General features: G+C 36.6%; 1 protein-coding gene across 2 annotated transcripts in view; it reads left to right on the top strand.

Moving 5' to 3' along the window:
- Positions 1-4,388: 4,388 nt before the first annotated feature.
- LOC110448652 (probable G-protein coupled receptor No18) overlaps positions 4,389-19,311 on the top strand; it is a 46,738-nt gene continuing 31,815 nt past the window's right edge. For both annotated transcript variants that reach the window (XM_021495018.1, XM_021495019.1), the window contains exon 1: positions 4,389-4,891. The gene's annotated coding sequence lies outside the window, so the exon portion shown is untranslated. The remainder of the gene's footprint in view (positions 4,892-19,311) is intronic.

Below are 19,311 nucleotides of genomic sequence, written 5' to 3'. Positions count from 1 at the left end.
TGGTCACAGAGCATTGTTAGATTGAATCAAGACAGGGTCTCTAAGTATTGTTAGATTGATTCAAGACATGATCACAGTGTATTGTTAGATTGATTCTAAACATGATGACAGAGTATTGTTAGATTGATTCTAAACATGATCACAGAGTATTGTTAGATTGATTCAAGACATGTTCACAGACCATTGTTAGATTGATTCTAAACATGATCACAGAGTATTGTTATATTGATTCTAAACATGATGACAGAGTAGTGTTAGACTGATTCAAGACATGGTCACAGATCATTGTTAGATTGATTCAAGACATGATCACAGAGCATTGTTAGATTGATTCTAAACATGATCACAGAATATTGTTAGATTGATTCTAAACATGATCACAGTGTATTGTTAGATTGATTCAAGACATGATCACAGAGCATTGTTAGATTGATTCTAAACATGATCACAGAGTATTGTTAGATTGATTCTAAACTTAATGACAGAGTATTGTTAGATTGATTCAAGACATGATCACAGAGTATTGTTAGATTGATTCAAGACATGATCACAGAGTATTGTTAGATTGATTCAAGACATGATCATAGTGTATTGTTAGAGTGATTCTAAACATGATGACAGAGTATTGTTAGATTGATTCAAGACATGATCACAGTGTATTGTTAGATTTATTCTAAACATGATGACAGAATATTGTTAGATTGAATCAAGACATGATCACAGACCATTGTTAGATTGATTCAAGACATGAGCACAGACCTTTGTTAGATTGATTCTAAACTTGATCACAGAGTATTGTTAGATTGATTCTAAACATAATGACAGAGTATTGTTAGACTGATTAAAGACATGGTTACAGATCATTGTTAGATTGATTCAAGACATGATCACTGACCATTGTTAGATTGATTCAAGACATGATCACAGACCATTGTTAGATTGATTCTAAACATGATCACAGGGTATTGTTTGATTGATTCTAAACATGATCACAGAGTATTGTTAGGCTGGTTCAAGAAATGGTCACAGAGCATTGTTAGATTGATTCAACACATGGTCACAGAGCATTGTTAGATTGATTCAAGACATAATCACAGACCATTGAAAGTTTGATTCAAGACATGAACTTAGAGTATTGTTAGATTAATTCAAGACATGACCTTAGTGTATTGTTAGACTGATTCAAGACATGATCACAGACCATTGTTAGATTGATTCAAGACATGGTCACAGATCATTGTTAGATTGATTCAAGACATGATCACAGTGTATTGTTAGATTGATTCAAGACATGGTCACAGTGTATGTTTATATTTTTTCAAGCAAACCGTATCGTGTACATTGTAACAAGGAATGATTACATTTTTGACGTCAGTGTTAATAAGATGGAGATACATGTATTAAGCGATCAGCATCAAACACGGTATACCTGTCTTCATTGTCTATTACAATTAGACTGTTTTTTCTTGACAGCCAAGCAATTATGAGAAAGCAATTCTGACAATTTTCTCACCAACCGTCAAAAATGGCAAGTAATGCATTACACAGACCATACAAAACAAAGGACCTTTACATCGCTGAGTTCTTTTGAAAATGAACAAAAACAATTCAATTTCTTTGGACAACGAAGAGTTTTAGAGTAAGAATTCGATAGAAGATTTCTTAACTTCGTTGTTTATAATAAACATTTAGGTGTGACCTATAATTCAAGTGCAAAAGGGAGGGTGGTGTCAATGAATTTTAAACTTCTGTCAGTGAAATGTAAACGGTTTACGTAAATTTACATGTAAACGCTTACTGAGTCATGCTACTCTGTTGAGAAGCTGCTCGTGTTAAAGCAGAAATCCTATATCTGTATTGATAAGCATACTATGAAACGGGTCTATGAACTCCTTCCATTCGCAGAAAATAATGAGATACCAACATGCGTATGAGCTGCAGAACAAATAAACTCATGTGTATGTCGCCTCTATATGCATGCGAGATATATGGGATGGTTTTTAATCTGAAAAGTTTCAGAATACCGGAAAAGCAGCTGATCAAATTGTAGCAGAAATCGTATACCTGTGATGATGTTTCATGCTACATTTATGAAACGGGTCTACAAACTTCCTCCAGTCGAAGAAAACAATAAAATACCAACCAGTATATGAGATGCAGAACAAATGAACTCATGTTTGCTTTAACCATCTCCTGTCGATTTATATTGTAGAAAATAAACGTTAAACCCTACAAATATTATGATTACAGTTTCTTTGATGCTTTCCACGCTAACTTTATACAGTTTGTATTGGCACCGCTTCCCTTTCGGACACCAACATAACCTGTCTCCGGCACACAAACAATACCGAACCAAACCAAAGTTTCCCTTACGCAGTATTTCTGCATATGTTTCGGAAAACATTAAGTAGTGTTTTTTTATTCTTTTGATCTTTAGTACAACTTAGTCCTAGGAGGGCCAAAAAGGCAATGAGTTGCAGTAAAGTGATTGCTTTTCTTGACTTTCTGCTTCAACAAAAACTGATTTATTGAATAGTTGCGTCCTTAGTTCGCTTTATTTGGCTTCTTGCTTCAACAAGCTGAATCATTGAATAGGTGCTTCCTTACTTTGATTTATTTGGCTTCTTGCTTCAACAAACTGAATCATTGAAAAGTTGCTTCCTTAGTTCGCCTCATATGGCTTCTTGCTTCAACAAACTGAATAGGTGCTCCCTTGCGATGTACTTCGTATCGATTATTAATTATCATAATTTATAATTACAATGTCTTAGATAATTCAGTGCGATTACTACCTTATCAAAATACATACAGTCGGCTCTATGACTGTTAACGGAATATTTACATACAAAATTCAGACACCAGTGTAGCTCTACATATACAATATGATTGTTTTTTTGAAGAAACCCCTGGGTGAATGTATTTTTTTCACCGTCCTTTCAGAGTTTAAAATGTTTTTATATATATAAATGAAAGGACAATATGAAGTATGTTGTACGTTCAGTTTGATTTTAATGTAATTTTGCACTGAAATTCACAGTTTACTTTTGGCCTTAATATAAACATTTTTAGGCATGTGTAAAATTTATCAAGTCCAGTTATTGAATAAAAAAAGGAACACACTGTTCAAGTACCTGACAATGGAATAGTTATTGTCATTTTGCAGACTTTATGCAGATAAAAACATATTTCATGAGTGATTTAAATAAATTTCAAGCTGTTTTCCACTTCATATAAGACAATGCCAGTTGAGTGATTATCAAATAATTACACTCGCTTTATGGTGAACTTGAATTGAGTTTGGATTTTGTACTTGTGTGATATTGAAAGCGATAGCCAGATATGTTCACCGCCTTTATTAAAGCATTTGTCACACATACATATGGCCTTCTTCCTTTACTGGACATGCTAAATGTGGTCAGTGTGTCATTTCGTTGTTTTCCAAGTGTAAAGACAGTCAGCACTATTGGCCATTCCTTGTTTTACAGGATTACCTGAAGGTATTTCCTTGTTTTACTAGAGGAGTCAACAGACGTGTCCCTTTTTACTACAAGACGTGGTCAAAACATGTGTCTTTAGATTTATAAAAAAATCTGTCGGTGTGTCTCTTCTTTTACAAGAGGTGGTCAACAGCTGTGCCCTTTGTTTTATTATAATTGGTTAGCAGGTGTATTCAAATTTAATAATAGGTTGTCAACAGCTGTGTCCATTTTAACTGATCAACAGAGGAGTGTGTATATTTTTTCACTAGAAGTGGTTACAGGTGTGTTAATAGTGTATAGTTGTCAATACGATGTTTGACGACTTCAAGTAAGACCAAGAGACAAGTCTTAAAAGAAAAAAACTTCGGAAATGCACAACTCTTAACCGATCAATCGAACCGTTGGGAACGTCATAAACGAAAGCGGACCGGTAAAACAAATGGAATCATCTTTTGAAATCGTCGATGCAAAGACTAGTGACAAAGAGACTGAAATTTACATGGATGCTTGGTATTTCCACTTGTAAGGTATGTCGGCCTTTTAACCCATAACTCACGAGGAGGACAGTGGACCCACACCTGACGGATGGCCTTATAAAGGGCCGTGTGCGGATTTTTAAATCCTACCACGGTAACCAGTGAGACAAATTGCTTAAACACACATTTACTGTGTTGCCAACATTTTTAACAAGGGATGTGGCACAACTTAATACAACTTAACAACTTATTCTCTTTCTTTTTTTTTTTTAAATGACTTGCGCATATTCTCAAACTATGGTCCGCATTAAGTATCTGGACATGGCCATGCACGAGCGGAAGGCTTCATCAACATATTGATTTCCAGTCAATCTCCCCCGTCTTTATAGCATGGTCCCTCCCTCCGTGGCGGGAGTTATACGCACAACGTGGCTTGGAGCGGGTCTACCTGCACGTGTCGAGGGCTGTACACCATTTAGTACCCATATCACTTATCGATTTTACATATCGGCATACTTTTTCTTCGTAGTATCCAATAACGTTTTAATTCCTTTGACACATATCGTGCGGTACGCAGCAAAACCTCTCTCGCCTGAGCTTGCCGTCAGCGATACAATCACCATGGAACAACATAGACGTGCTGGTAACATGTCAAATTGTGTTAAAACACACATTCTGTTGTAAACAGAAACAAACACAAAGAAAAAAATATCTGAATTTAAAAACACGTGTTCTTGGTGATTGCACAGCAGGAAATATAAAGGATCGACAAAGATCGGAGGGACGCCAAAGCTATTAGATGTAGCGGAGGAGTACACAGTTAGCGGAGTAACGTCCAAACGTACAGGACTCAAATAGTGAGCGAAGGGTTGTGACAAATTAACGGAATCAAAAAAGTGTTCAAAAGTGTGGAAACAGGACAGTTTTCATTCCGAGGTAAGTGACACAAAATAGTGTTAATATATATGATACAAGTATCGAATGTTTAGGTAAGTAATAGGGGAGAACTTACTTTATATGTTATGTATGTATCATTCGTTTGGGTAGTTGATAAAAACGGTATCATAATTTAATATTTATTAGACATAGTACAATTACTTTCTTTATCAAATTTTTACTTTCCACACAAACAGTGTACGCATTAAACGTCTCGCAACGTTCCAAGACCGACTCGTCCCTTTGTTAAGCTATGACTGAGTGTGTTTACACAGTTCCAAACTGATGAGTCGTATTGAAGATACAGTACAATTACGACAGGTAGTTCACATCTGAAACCTTCAAACAACGTGCACTAGTGCATATGACACATAATGTTTATAACTGGAAATAGACAAATTCAAACTCGTACACTGTTCATTCAGGCTCCGAATTCACGATCTTCGGCACCAAATCACATACTGTGTATCTGAAAAATATGCGCAAATCTAGACCATTAAATAAACCGTCTAGCCTCTTCAGAAAATTAGTTTTCAAATTGCAATTGCCAACAGCCGGACAATCTGGACATGGTCCCGATATATTTACATATGTACACATATATATATCAGACATTTAGGTAGGTTTACTATATGTGATGGCTTTAGTTTTAGGGGTTTTGTTTTATTTACTTGTATATTTATTCATTTTCTAACGGCTTCATACCTTGCAACAGCTAAGGTCATGTGTAGACAGCGGGGATTACCATGACTTTAGCCGTTGCGAAGACATACGAAGGAAAAGTTAATAAAATTATTTAGTAACAGTAAAAATTGTACACAACATTTGATAAAGCATCCTATCTAACACGAATAAGTTACTCTAGAGCGCTTTATAAAGGTATACAATTAATGCAATTAGCATGTTCATTAATCAATACAATTTTAAAGAATTCGCAGGAGCTGCCTTATCAGACGCTAACTGCTAATCCTATGCCACCTGGCTAATATCTCCCTATGTGTGTATGCCTCCGTGTGTGCTGGAGATGTATTGTGGTGTGCTCTTCATCTACATGTAGTTAGAGATATATGAGGATAGCGTAATCAAATATGTACTGAAATACACTACAGAAACAAAACCCAGCCTCGACACTTTTCACCCATACCAATATACGCAGTGATGGTTTTGTTGTCTTTCCTCCTTTTTATTCTCTACCTGGGACTATTGAAGTCATACATCTCGCTTATTGCTATAAATATCACTTCGTCGGAATTATCTTTTTGAGGCTGGCAACAGAGTTGTTTCAGTGCAGGATATTTTAACTTTAAAATCGTTCAACTCAAAACACATTTTAAGCCCTGCTCTGTTTGAAAACATATCAGCATAACTGTCTGCTGTTTCTTATATCATGATTATGTAGAGCCGTTTTTCATGAAGACACCCAATGTTATCTGTCTTTCGATGATGAAATATTCAACAAAAACGACCAGCGAAAACATTATAGTTATCATGTTGGCTAATGTATATCTGATAATTTACTAGTAAAGGCCGAAGCAAATTGGCAATTACCCAATCTTAAAACCAGAACATTTTACCAAGCACAGAAAATCGTGTAAACATTGGCTGTAATCTGTTCTTAAACCACAGCGAGATTAATTTTTAATGTTTTAACGGTCTATATGATCTCCCAGTAACCCGACTCCGCAGTCGTCGGCGGAGTATAAAATGGCGTAACACAGTTCTTTGTAGTTGTCATAAGTAGACTCCGTCACACTCAATTTACTGACGAATAGATGTGATTGTAAACAGATGGTATGTCATTCTCTCATGACCCGCTCTCACTTCGTGCTGAGATTGAGAATGAGCAATAAGCGGTGTGTTTGCAAATATTTGTGGTCAACAGCTGTTTAACAGGAAATAAACGGTATATTAGATCAGAAATATTGTATTTCGAAAAAAGCGATCGTTTTACATTAAAATAAAACATGTGAATATTTTAATATCCTTTCACACGAATACAGGGTTTGCCTCTATATAGGTGTTGCAATTCAATCTGCCACCTTATTGTCCTAAATCTAGTGTGAATTGAAGCCTGTATGACAGGTTTCTCATGAATAGTAAAAAAGGTTTTTGAACTCACACTGTAGTAGTTTGGTATCATTAAGAAAATGTAACAGGGGTCACTAGTCACTTCAGTGCCTTCGCTGCCTTCGCTAGGAGTCGAAGCCGAGACCTCTGGTTCACTAGTCGAACGCTTTACCGAGTGAGCTAAAGAGAAATTTCTCCCTAGCCAAGCTGGTAGGAAGCCGCTTATATTTTACATGTACCATAGAAGCATTCCCCCCCCCTCTAGGAAAAAAATCTTCCCGAGTTTTCCAGTGGTCATTTCGATTCTTGTGAAAGTATCGCATAGTATAGTTCCTGGGTCCTGTCAAGGCTTCCGCTAGGAGTCGAACCCGGGTCCTCTGGTTTAGCTAAAAAGAAATTATCCCTATTTTACCAGGGTGACACAAATGCATTCGAATGCACCCAGCAGTAGCTTTAAGAACAATTGAATGTGTTTACTCTCATTGGAAAAAATATCAGAAAGTAAAGTTAAGGGAGGAAAACTTGACATACTTGTATCAATGATAGATGTAAACCCTTCTATTTCCGTTTAGACAATTCCATTCAAATATAATGTAAAATCCACATTTGTAGTCATATAAGAAATTTGTCGCCAACAACGATTTAGCATAACATTATTTAATACAAACACGAAATCTATCGTATTTAACATTATCTAAATTATTTAGATGCACTCAGTGGCATCTAAGTACCATTCAATAGTACATGTATATAAAAAAAAATATACAAATGTATTCGAACGCACCTAAATGCAATCAAGTACTATTGGATATGCTTTCCATTCGAGCGCTCCCTGTATACGTAGTTACTATTTAAATGGTACGGTTGTTTACTCGACAGTGAATTCCATACTTGGACCACAGGGAGCATCTCGTAGTACACTGATGGTTATTTTTCAGAATGTTGTGTGGGAGTTTTAAATCGAACCTCTGGAATACCATGCGGTACACACCAAACATAAACAGAACTGTCAGAGATACAAGAACATGATACATGGTGGAGGGTTCGAAGTCACGGAGTTTTCATAAATATGACCACCGATTATACTGTAACTTCATAGTAAATCAATCGGCATGTAATATGCTTGTCTGGAAAATAGGTATCCATTAAAATTGTTGATTTACGTTTCCAATTTCAACAACGCGTCGCGATTGACTGTTAGCCTCGATAGCATGAAAATGACTATATTTAGAAATAAAGTCAACGTAGTTAAATGCATACAAATAAATTGTCTTATTTTTAAACCAAGCTTCTAAACAGATTTATTAACTTTTGAGATATAGTGAGACGAATTCTATTAATATAACAATCTGGTGATATCTTTAGTACACTTCGAAATAAGGATAGTCACAGATTCCTTTATTTTGTTAAATAAACGCCAAATATCCGTAAAACCTTCTGAAGACTTGCTGTTCATAGTTCAAGTTCAAAGTTCAAATATTTTATTTTCGTGTCAAACACATAGTATTCATTAAATCACAATACATACATACCTTTGAATATAAAATGTGTCTAGCCAAAATGACTTATTAGACACGTTATAAAAACAATCACTCTATTTAGTATCTTCAGATATATAATGTTATTGTAACCAGTCTTTGTAAAAACAATTGTGCTTGATAAAATGTTATTTGTAGCAGGACTATAATTTGCATATATATATATATATATAATACCATGCACCCAAACAGGGTAAGAGATATACAAGAGTGGTTGGGCCTATCCCTACCGACAAATTATATATCCCCCACCCCATACCTGCATATCTAATTATAATAAATAAGTTAATATGGGAGAAACATAGTTCTTCTCCTCCACATAAGAGAATATCTGAACTGTTCAAATTTGTTCATATCATTGAAACATTCATATACATTGTTCGCTTTCGTTCAAATTAAAGATCTAAGATCATCATAAAATATACATTCCATCAAAAAATGATACTCGTTTTCTACATCAGTGTTGCACAATTTACATAACCTGTTAAGATTTGGGGACCGCGGTGGCCAAGTGGTTAAGGCGTCTGAAATTCTGCTGGCACCAGCCCTCCACCACTGGGTCGCGGGTTTGAGACCTACAGTACGTGGGGCATTCGCCATGTACTGGCCGAAGGTCGGTGGTTTTTCTCCGGGGACTCCGGCTTTCTTCCACCACCATAGTTGTTAATAGGACGTAAATCACAAACAAACAAAAATATGTGTTGCAAATGCCAACCAATTTTAAATTAAAATTCATCTTATGTGTCTCAAGTTTGTCAAATAAACTCCAACTATCTACAAAAACGTACTGTCGGCCGTAAAAATAATCTTACTCGAAAATCGCACAGCGATCAATGGCTTAAGGCTTAATATCGCGTTGCCGTTTAAAATCTCAACTACATACTGTCGTTATCGTTTTAGCTTATAATTGCATGTTATTCTATGTGACCTTCTAGATTCAGACATAGAAAAAACAAAAAGTTCATTTAAAAATTCATCATATTCTTTTTCAAAGATATTGTTTTCAGAATTTCAAAGCTTTGAAAAATAAACAGTAATCATTGACCGATACTATGAAAATGGAATTTTAATGTTAACATTAAAACAATTGTTGTTTCCGAAAAAGTGTGGAGTTTTAAGATGTGAATTTAGATTTAATTACAAACATTGTAGACCTACATTGTACATGTAGTATTTAAACAACTTTCAGATCGGGAAAGCATTTCAAGATAAAGGTTTCTGCATTCTTTTCTGGTATCAAGTGTCGTTTGACTGATGGATTGCAATCGAATGCTGTATTGCAATAGACCAGGTGCTAATTGATAATGATGGTATAAAGATTTGTGCCACTCCTTCTACTCGAAGTAGGTCAATCGAGATATAGTCATGATTACAACCTGTCGTGTTTTTCTTTTTCCGTCATCACAACACGTGTTTAATGACATCTGCTATGACAAATAGAATGGTATGTTAGCAATCCAAATAAGCACCATTAACAGGAAGTGTGACGTCTATTGCCTAGCTCGGACACATCAGCTTTTTTTTGTTTCACTGCGCTTGCGTCGAGAATAACTCTCGTGTGTAATTTTCAAACCGCCTACCCGAGGCAGCGTAAAAATAAAACAATCCGAAACCCACATGCTCGGTACATACGCACCCAGGTACGTTCATAGACATGTGGAACTGAAAACGTCAACATCGAGCTGCAATTTCATGCCATCAATTGTGTACTGTTCGGCGTAGCTTGCGCAGACAACAAGAGTCTGGTTGAACGAGACTACTAATTTTAAGGTCCTTTTGCGGTAGTAGTCGAAATAATTTGTACTCGTTAAAATAGTTTTTAAACGTTGAAGCATGTAAGATCAGCAAATGGAAATGAGGCGGAAATAATTATACTCCCTTCATATGCGATATTCAACTGTTGTTAGTGGTATTTAATTTCGGTTGGCCAACCCCCCCGACGTCCCCTCTCCTATATTGATCCTCTCACACATCCTTTAGATCCCCCTTTACCTATATTGAACCCTCCTGTCCAATTTACCGCTCTTAGATCGATAGGCCAACTCTTTTTATTGTGAGTCGCCGGAGAAGGCGACTACATTGCGCCCGTAGATCGTCGCTATAAGCATGGTCAAAGTTACAACTAAGGAATCGGTGGACTGTTTGGCGTGCCAAAAATTTAATCTCGATTCAAAACAAAAGAAAAAACGGACACAAGTAAGGAAATAAATTATTCTTTTGATGACGTATTTGTAAAGGTTATAGGTTTAATCGTAAGAACGTCGGGGGATGAATTTGTTAATTAAGCTCCTGACACTAGTCTCATCTCGCTCTTCTATTAGACCGACTGCTTTTTGCTTCCCCGTCGCCGAACAATCACAACCGCTCCCAGTCAGCTCCCAGTCCATATATTAATTCTATCCACAGCCATTGTACTTCCGCAGACGAGATTTTCGGCTCAATTACATAACTTGGTAACTTGTATAAGTGTAAAATCCACAAGTGTCGATGGTCGTTGTAGTTTTGGTGGGGACACGAGAAGGATCCACTTGGATTGGTGCTAATGAAATTGAATGAAATGTTTACCCATATCGGCTTTTTATACTTTTGTATTCATCACAGTAAGGATGACGTCACGATACTTGAATATAATTACAAAGAATATACGGCATTCTATAATGGCATAATTATTTGTAATATTGTACAGTACTTTATACAGTGCACGTAACACCCCACCTCTCCACCTCTACGCTTTGTTGATCGGTTGCTATCTTTCGCATATATAAAGTCTATCGCATGTAGATATGAGGGATCGGGTAATTTCACCTGAGGATGTAAATATTCCTTATCTCTTATACCTACATAAGGATTGGTCCCTTTTCTACACGCGCTATGACGTTAAAACGCACTTTTGCATACTTGACCTCTGACTTTTGATTGTACCATCACTACACGTGTACTCGTATTCTTCTGTGTATTGGCGTACGTAAATGTTCACCACCCCTATAAAATTAACATAATTGTATTAATGCGCGTCATGGAATACAAGCATATGAGGGGCACGGAGTAGTGACACTGGCATGTTTATTTCGAGTATGGGAGAAAAAAGGATCAATCATTAGTATGGTCCGTGGACAGGGAAATCTCAACCCTCTGGTAAGAGTTTGGCTGTCCAGCACTCGGCAAAGCCTCGTGCTAGACAGCCAACCTCAGGGGATTTCCCGGTCCACGGATCACACCCATGTGATTCTATAGGTCTCACCCTAGAGTTTTTACGAGTGTTTCCACAGTTAACACAAATTGAGCTTGCAACGTCAACATTGCATTATGTATAACAGGTCCACAGGAGAAGAGAAAACGAATCAGCCAATCCCTTGAGGTGAGATGGGGAATCTCAACCTTCGGGAAAAGAAACAGACGTTGTTAAACACTCGGCAAGCTTCGTGTTTGGCAAGTCCCCTCCGTGTTGAAATTTTATTATTTCAAACCGAAAGGTGATGAAAGGTTCTATAAATATTTCATCCTGGGGATGAATTGTTTCCTAGGGTTGATATTCCCCCCCCCCCCCCCCCCCTCCCCTCTCCAAAGAAATGCGTATATGATTTACGTGACGTTAATGAGTTGTAAACATGACGTCATAGTCACAACCTTAATTGAGACAAAGATATTTGAAATAATGCATAGAGAGGTAACACACCTGTATCCCACAGAGATCCGTGTAAGGTACATCTGTAATATGTATCTTACGTACGTGTGAGGTGTGAGAAAATAATTAACAAAATTCCGGCCCCTCTTTCTGGAAATCATTAATCCGCCATGGATTAGTCTCACAGAAAGGCTCCTATAAAACGTAATTTCACAGTAAGAACCTGTGCATTTTTGACGATTATAGCTTGAGGGACCGGATGTACGTCATGCTATGAAGTATATAATTAAGTTTATCGAGATGTGGGATAATGTAATTCATGCAAATTCGTTCTATCTTTGTGTGAGAGCTCTGGTATAACAATACACCTTATTCTTCATAATGAAAGCATGCAATCTATAAATAAATCACAGATTTTATTGCCGAATACCATGTAGCACTGGTGTCACTGTTCATTTCGGTAATAACACTTACGAGACTTGATAGCGTTAAAAGGTTTGAAATGTCTTATTACTAAATGCGTAAGGTGTCAGATCGCTCGATGAAATGGCATGCTCAAAATATAGTTATTGTGAAGGCATCCATTAAGGGCAGTACCTCAGGGTCCATAGAAGCGAGCGCGTGCAAAATACCCAAATACGGCGTTTAAATAGCTCACCGAAAACGGGAAACTGTCCCTTCTTGGGCCTTTAAATAAAGCTGCGGAAAATCACGAAACCGTGATTTAGTAGATTCGAAACTCATGTCACAGCTTTATCTGTGGAATTGTAATGCTAACATACAACGGAACCCGCCGCCTCAGTAACACTCAAAAAGAGAAACCCGCGGGTCCGGCGAGGCGCCATTAAGTGTAGCGTGATGGCCTCGGACCCGAATGTCATTAATATAACTAAATGGCTACCAAACGACAGTTATGGTTAAAAAATATAAAGAAAAGCATAAATGCGGGAAATTAAGTCTGTAGAAGATCGATATCGAGGCTAGGAGAAATCCGGAACAATGATCGACTTATCCATTTAATGTCACATCCGTATCAATTAAAATGGCCATAGCCTTTAAGCTTGGTTTATATGTCAGCAGCAGCAACAGCAGCGAAGCGGTAAAACAGACTCCGTTTCGTCATTCTTTTATACATTTTCAAAATAAGGCGCTTTTGGCGATAAAGAAAATTGGCTACATGATTTAGAGGGAACGGATGCCGCCTTGAAATGACATTTCGAGTGATTTCTGTCGAAGAATGTCCTTCACAAATCTTTACGGATTCCACATGACCAATTTTATTTTACGAAATTAGAGAATCGTCAAAAGGATATTAAGTTCGGGCGTTTGGTTTACGACAGCAGAAACGGCGAGTTACACAATCAACAACCGACCGACTGCTCGACAGCACGTGCTCCTTCTAGCGACTGCTTCTTTCCTTTCTTCCCGATAAACCAACCAACCAAGCAACTACTCGACCGCCACCGCTACTTCCTCCCTCCCTCCCAATTAACCAATAAACTAACTACATGTAGCTGATCAATCAAGCGATTGTTTTATCGTTCACCGCTCATTCCTGTCTCCTTAAACTAACCAACCAACCAACATCTCTCTAGGCCCCGTACGCGTGTTCATCCTGATTCACAACCATTCCAACCTGAAATATGTATATTGTAATCAAGTATTTTTTGTGTCGGTTAATGAAAAACCTGTAAAACAAAACGAAAGTTTGTGAAAATTGCTGTCTCAGATCGCCTCTTACGTTATTTCAGTGAAAGCTGATTTTAATTTCTGGTCTAGCTAGACTCAATGAAACTATCACTTTTTGACTGTGTGTATGACTTTTTGTCTTCGCCATTTGACCAGCTTATCAATCCACTGCAATAGTAGAAATATTTTGGTGTATTGGTTGTAAATGCATTTTATTCCTTTTGCTTGACTTCACGCGGCACTGTACGTAATTCATGCTGATGGTTTAAATGTATGAACATCTCATTTTTAAGCTTCTATTCAGGTACGAGCATTTCAAACGTGGTACCTACAGCATTTAGGCTCCTTTTCGTTCTGAAATACCGAAATACGTAATATCTTTTTCTGTTTCGTCTGGTAGCTAGAGATCAGAGAACCAACCGTATGGTTCCTTCGCCATTTTGGAATATATACGTGTACCGAACATCACATTAGCATTGGTGACATGAGTCACGGCGATTTTAAAGCAAACATGCTTGCGGGCTGCAGAGAGCCCAGAACCAATTCAAAAGTAGACATTGATGTTTTGTAGTTTGGGCACCGTATTTCTCAGCCTAACGAATATTACCGGGTTTACGGATTGGCCAGTCTGATATCTAAATATAGCATGTCTAAATGCCAGATAAGATAAATACCCAAGACGCAATTTAAATGTTACAGAAATAAAACCTTTTTTTGTGTATTAAAATGGCAGATAAATTCATGAATTTCGACATGAGTTTACCCTAAACATTCCACACCTGATCCATTAAATCCTCTCAGTCGGTCAAATATTTTGATTTTGTCAGGCGGTGTTACTGCAAAATTTGGACTACATGTGTCTAATGTGGTTTTATTACGTTTTGGACATAATCTTCTCAAGATTAATTCTATCGTGTGTCGGAAGCGAATAGAGTCTGAGTTTCCTGAAGTCGACGGGAGCCAGATCACCTATACATTACACTAAAGTATGTACTGCTATGTTCCCATTAAAAATACTCATTAAAATGGGAGCAAACTGTAATTGTAATATACGCTGCTGGTCGGTAATCTTGCACAGCAAAGGAAATAACGTTCTCACGGAAAATAGATACAGAACGAAGGCCTTTAAAACCAATACAAGAAAAACGAGAAATGTATACTAGTATTCTATCGAAATAGCATTTTAATATTATGCTTCTGAAAAGATAAACGTCTAAAAAAAGCAGGTGACTGTATAAGTGAGACCTGTGTTTTAGTCTATATGAATTGAGCTTGTAGACCCTCTTGCAATTAAGGTGGTTAAACCGATTTGCCACTTCTCTGTTTTATATTTAAAAAATCGAACTATAGCAATACTTTTATGTTCAGATAACAATGCGCAAGAATTATTGACATCCATACCGATATGAACGCAGAACGGTTGCATCCATTTGCTTGAAGTTTTCGTTCATACCGACATGAATGATTAAAAAATCAACTCAATACGTATATTTCCGTTTTAAATGTATAACGTTTAGTGACAATATGAACGACATTTCCTGTCTGCCTCTTACTGAGGCTTCACTATTGTGAGACGGGAAAAGGAAATTCAAAGTAATAGGTATCCAGCTGCGTTCATAGCCTTATGAATGTAATGTATACATGTAGCTATATAAAACCATGATCGTAACGTCACTATATTTGTGACATCATTGAGTTGAATATAGCTGGCAGTACTGACTGTTTGCACTTTAGTTTCATTTGTTGAAAATTTTAAAGAACATGTTCAAATTTCAATATCAACTTATTGTCCAAATCAAGAGTTCTATTCATAGTTCTAGTCCTAATCTGAACAGTATTTCAGCCGTTTAATCGATCAACTCACGTCTGCATATGAGTAAACTTCTGAAAAAATGTAAATTATTCTGTTTTACATATGTTCGGGTTTTCCTTGATTCTGATTGGCTAATCCTTGGTTTCAGGTTCGCCGATATGGAGCATATCGACCCCATGTTTCTATTTTCGTCTTGCAAGTTACCATATCGCCCTCATGTTTCGAAATTTAGATCCGGATATTTCGTCCTGAAAACCACCCCTTGATTCTCACCATTAGTATATCTAATATCTCACATGATATGTAATATAAAATTAAGGTCTTTTGTCTCGATTAATACGTTGTTATGCGGATCTGACAAAGTAAAATCGACCTCGGAATGCGTTCCCGGTCTATATCACTCTACCAGGTTTAAATAATAATGCATCGACCTCGACAAAAGTCCATAATTGATAAATACATGTATACACATTCACTCCATTTTGACACAGAAACCAGAAGGAATCATTTGTCTGAATATAACAGGATCTCACAGACGACGGCCAGTCATATTGAAATCAGCATCGTTATTGATAAAAGAAGATACGTTTTCCCACACAAGTACATTTAATTTGGAAAAAAAGGCCGGATCATATCAAACTGGCGATATGCAAATTACATGCAGTAATGTTTGCAGAAAACATGGTCGTTAGTATGCGTAATTCCATTTAAATTTACATTTAATAAATATTCATAAAGTGAAAGAATCCTTATTTAAAGTTACTCTAATTGGCTATTTAATAGCTTTGGCCGTATTTCAAGGTTCTCGCATCTTGCTGCTGATAGCAAATCGATCCCTCTTGTCTTGTATCATTGAATTTTTTTATTTTATGAAAGCATCCGAAACAGACATTAAGATTTTGAAAGAAACCCCATTAAAATCTTCCTAATGTTTTGGACAGCCTGTGGCCATGCTTTGGGAAACATTATTATTAAAATATATAATTTTGGCGTGGTACTTCTTCGAATCCATGATGTTATTTGTTTTCCGGAATTGATTTGTCGATACCGTCAGCGGTATCGTTTTATTTATTGTTGTCGAATTTCTCATTTCCTGTTTCGCGGCTGGAAAAATTACGTCATCTGTCACAATCCACTTCATAATTGAATTGTTTTGCATGAAAGGATGTAAATTTTGTATGATTTCTGTAATCTCTATTTCTCTCTGTCGTTCAGTTTTATCAAATAGAAACCTTGTCAATAATAATACATCATTTGTGTCCTGCATATTTCGTATATACTTGTATATCTCAATTACTAAAAATTGCTTGTTATGAGAATCAGAACATACCGCTGAATTGCAGTCTTCGAAATATCGGGGAAATCAAATAACTCACCGCTTGTTGCTTCAAAATTTAATTTCATATTTGAAATCGAAAGTACAGCCATATAATTGAATGGCGAAACTGAACTTTTGTTAGGAAGTTTGTTCTGCATTTCTTCTCGTTGTTATATTCGGCATTGCTTTTTGATGCATCACTGAATGTATAGCTGTCACTATTTGTTGACACTGCTTGTAAAAATAGTATACCGTAGTTATAAATGCCAATTAGTTCTCCTTTTCATTCTCATCGTAATTCTTTGTGCAAATTATAAACAAAAACTTTTTTACTTTTTTTTTAATATTATACATGTAATTATTAAAAGAGAAAGGATTGACGTAAATTTAGAAAATACCAATCATAACTGAGGTATCGAATGGTTTCAATCAAAGAACGCGTTGTCACCAAGCATTCAAGTGACTTATATGTTTTTACATGAATGTGTTTGTGGCGAGAACGATAAGGCATGTTTCGCGTTCTTCTTCCTCTGCACGTTTGTTTGGAACACGAGTTATTACCAATAAGCATTCGAAATTCACTGCGAAGAGTTTATTGAAATTTACGTCATCAAGTCACTACAAAGAGTTCTCGTAATGAAGGTGGAATTAGACGATTCTGTGTCACGAGAACGCTTGTCAGGTATGACAAGTCATTAAGTTCACAGTTATGTATGGCGTGATCTTCTACGAAGTAGTTGAATGCGTCGAAACTTGTTGAAAAATAAGACGAATGCGATTGATTTACCGATAACTCTGATTATAAGTCAAACGGGAAAAGTTATGTTCTCGACAAATTGTCGAAATCCTGCGTACAAACAGAGCATTTTATTTAGTATTTATCAAGAGCATACATGAACCTTTCAAACGTATGTATTAAAAGAGCCTACATTAACATTTCATTATGATATCCATTAACTAGTATACATTGGTAGGGCCTACATATACATCAACGCATAAACAGGATATACATTGGTAGGGCCAACATTAATATGATCCCATCGCAAGTGGCGTTTACTATGGACTCCTTGCATGAAGGCGGGTTTCCAGGTGCGATCTCTTCTTGTATATTACGAAAGACATTTACCTAGACTTATCTGGTTATCTTACTGTCAGAATAACGTGACTCCATAGAGTGTCACGCTAGAGTGTTTATGATATGATAGTTCAGTGAGATAGCACTTTAAAACTGCCGTTGAATGGCCTCACCATCATCGGCGGACATCGCCATCTAAACACACTGGCTTTAGCGAATGCTTTAAACCCCGAACTATAAACCTGCGAATATTGTAACTCATCTACCAGAAATTTTGAACGAAAGTCAAACTTTTCCAATGTCGGTTTTTCGGTTTGAATTTCTCTTAAAATGACACGCATATTTAAAGAATATAGCTTATATTTCAAGAACATTCTTCTCTCTTAATATTTTGATCTCCACAAACACCGATTCTTTCATGCTGTGAATAAGTTTAGACAAGAGTTATTCAATTTGAGAAAATGTTTGTATAATACTGAAGTATATAATAATTATGCATCTTGTTTGTGGTACAGGACCATTGTGCCTCTTCTATTCTTTTGGCATCAATAATGGAAACGTAACGAGCATTCCCTGACGTATACCCAATATAAGCTAGAATGTGTGGTTATTATGTGCGGTACGTGAGTTTGTTATTCTCTCTCTCGGAGGGTAAACAGTTCCGGAAGTGGAAGCTATCGGCAATGAGTGACATCTTGACATAGTTAAGATGCCGTGTTGTCTAATTCTTGATCCGTGAGCTATGTGGAGTAATTGAATAAAAATACCGAATCGCAGTGTCAATTAAAGCAGGGTTACTGTTGATTTTTGGTATTCCCTGGGCATAACTGATACATAAGCAATTATTTTTGTTATGCATTAAGAACGGATATATCTTTGAAATCCTTTATTGGTGAACATATCTGCCCTGCATCAATAGAATATGTCATTTCAAAACCGAAGGCTCTTTTCGTGATATATTGCGAATGACACAAATCGACTAGGCTGATGTCTTTGATGGACATCAAGGAATCGCGTGGCAGCGCAACGGTAAAATTGACTGGTTTTCAAGTCTGATGTAGATCTGATCGACTTTACCACTTTATTGGAATCAAAGAATATTTAAATTCCAATTTGAATTAGAACTTGGAGTCAGTTTCTGCAGAACATACGGATAATTTGTTCTCTTCTATCTCCTGTAATTGTCGATATTTTAATAAAACTGCTTCTTCTTAAATTAAACTACGGTTTTGAATTCGCAAAAGAAATTGCGGCGATATGCATTCTTTGTCCTTATATTGGTGTAAGATGGTAAT

This window comes from Mizuhopecten yessoensis, unplaced genomic scaffold, assembly GCF_002113885.1.
Source record: "Mizuhopecten yessoensis strain PY_sf001 unplaced genomic scaffold, ASM211388v2 scaffold4123, whole genome shotgun sequence".
In the NCBI taxonomy this organism is placed as follows: domain Eukaryota; kingdom Metazoa; phylum Mollusca; class Bivalvia; order Pectinida; family Pectinidae; genus Mizuhopecten; species Mizuhopecten yessoensis.
The sequence above is the reverse complement of the archived record's forward strand: the minus strand, read 5'-3'. Positions and strand labels throughout refer to the sequence as shown.